Here is a 2710-nt window from a genome sequence, read left to right on the forward strand (position 1 = left end):
TGCAAACTGTGAGGGGTCGGTAGGTGAGAAGGAGGGGGTGTGTGGTGCTGCTCAAAACCAGATCCTGCTGGGGCAAAGCATCCAACCAGTCCCTGCTCCCACCCTCAGGCCCTCCTGGGCTCTCCTCCAAGCCTCTCTCCAGGGCCCTTCCAGCTGCAGCAGCTCCTTCCCATCCCTGGCCCCCACACTTCCCCTCAAGCCCCCATGGAGACAAGCGCTGGGTCCAGTGTGTTGGTATACATCATACATTTATTAGTGAATATCCCTCTCAAAATCAGCCACAACATTAAAAAAAATAATGATTGCACTACTTGGTCAAGCAGAACTAGCAACTTTCATTTTAAAAAAAGTACAAATCTGTTAAAAATTTCAATCAGTATAATACACATATATATAATACAACATACTAGTTATGTTAAATGCTACAAAACCAATATGATTCCAATGGAATGGAAAAAAACAAACACTTTTAGAGCTTTAAGAACCTTTTTTTTCTATATATTAGCCTTTTTTCAAATACATACATGGGAAAAATGAGGTAACTGTAAAATGTGCAAGTAACAGAGCAAAAAAAATTATATATATATATTTATATATATATATATATATATAAAAACTTTCTAACACAGAACACACGTCCTAGCACCTTCCGGGGAGCCGCGGGGAACGCGGGGGTCCCACCGGAGGGCCCGGGGACTGGTATAATAGAACAGTAAACAGTCCACTATCCCACCACAGGAATTCATTGGTAAACAGTGGTATCTACAGCGCAGTCAGCAATCACAAACACCCTAAATAATTGTTTTTTAGTATTTTTTTTTTGTCATTTTTTCTTTTTGTTATTTTTTTTTAAATGATACTTTTAGCTGCTCATTGGAATAAATTCTGCAGCACACGAGCTGTGAGCTTTCGAGTCGCCGTCAAAGGACCGTAAGGCTTTCCTGGCTCCCTGGGCACCGCGAGGGCGGGAGGGGAGGAGGGGGCGTCTCCGGGGGCGCGAAGCCGGGGACTCCTTTGGTTATCTGTCACTGAGTGAGGGACGGGGAAGGGGCCGGGGTCCTGCCCAAGGGGCACCGAGCCCAGCGGTGCCGGCGCCCGTGCCACGGCAGAGCGGGTGGCGCCGGGCCGGGGCCCTTGGCCTCGATGCTCCGCACAGAGGGCGGCCGCCGGAGAGGTGGGAAAGGGCAGCGAGGGGGAGCTGGCCCGTAGCCCCCCTCTGCTCGCCACCCCCCCGCGCCCGACCGGGCAGCGTCCGGGGCCGGCCCACCGGTGGCTGGCACTGCCCTCTGGCCCTCAGCGTGGGGGAACACCACCGTGCCCACCCCCTGTGCCAGGCGCGGCCCCTCACCTCGCACCCGGCCGAGCCACCGCCGGGGGCCAGCCCCGCGCCTGCCCCCCGCCCCGCGGGGAGCCGCCCCGTCCCACCCCGGTCCCTTGCACACGCCGCCGCCGCGGGCGCGGACCCCGCGGGGACGGCCCTGAAAGTCTCACGGTCCTGCTGTGGCGTTGCGGACATGTGCAGTACAGTGCATGGCAGTATCAGCTGAGCACAAAAACCCCTCTCCCCACCCCCCTCACCCCACAGCCGGCTAGACGTAGCCAAGACCACGTTCCAAGCTGGTCAGACATGCATGCATATTTGTGAACATTTACATAGGGCTGGCGTCCGCTCGGAAGCTCCCAGGCGTCAGCGACGCGCCAGGAGGGGAGGGCGGTGCTCTCACCACCACCCCTGCCACCGCCTCCCGTCACCCTCCTCGCTAATTAATCATGCAAAACAACGGCCACGCGGGATTGATGGAGCCGGGCGGCGGCGTGGCGGCTTCTCCCCCAGCGCCTGCAGGGGCTGGGGGAATACGGTGGCAAGGGGACCGCTCACAGCTTCCCCCGCACCAGCCGGGCCAAGGCCAGGGTAGCACTGAAAATACTCCACGAAGTTATGAATAAAACCCCCCCCCGCTCTGGGGGCCGCAGCCCAGCCGGCCCCTCGCTGCCCACCGGCCGGGGAAACCACGCCGTCCAGCCAGCAGGACGGGGCACGGGGCTACCTTGATTTACGTCGTCGGGACAGAGATACGAGCAGGAGCCGGGGGCCGGGCAGCACACCGGGGACACCACGTGCCCAAAGCCCTAAGGACGGGGCTGGCGTCCCCTCCTCAAGCTTGGCTGCCTTGCGGGATGCCACATGGCCTGGCCCCGGGAGCTGCGCTGGCCAGGCACAGGGGAATGAACAGGGAGAGGGGCCAGGGCTGCGCCAGCACCATCCTCCCACTGGCGAAAGACCCCCAAACAGCCATAGCTCTCTGGGGCTCCTCAGGGCAGCCGAGGCAGGAGAGAGGCCGTGCCAGGCTGCGCACAGGAGCGGGGACAGAGGCATTCCTGTGTTCCTGCCTTTCTGCCCCAGCCACGCTGTGGGGTTGCTGGTGTCCCACCTTGGCCAAACTCCGCCAGCCACCTCCTCCAGTTGTCCCCGGGGCCGGGGTGCTGCCGGCATCAAACCCGCAGTGCTCCTTCCTCTCTCCTCCCCGCGTCCTCCGAGAGCAACGCTGAGGGGAGGAGCCGCCTGCGTGCCCCTAGGGCAAACGGCCAAGGAACCAAAAACATGACGGAAATGAAAAGGAAACAAGGGAGAAAAAAACTATCGTAAAAAAAAAATAGTGACAAAGGGAAAAACCACTAATTCCCTAGGAGAGTACAAAGACCTGGAAAG

Source organism: Vidua chalybeata, chromosome 15 (genome assembly GCF_026979565.1).
Source record: "Vidua chalybeata isolate OUT-0048 chromosome 15, bVidCha1 merged haplotype, whole genome shotgun sequence".
Classification (NCBI taxonomy): Eukaryota; Metazoa; Chordata; class Aves; order Passeriformes; family Viduidae; genus Vidua; species Vidua chalybeata.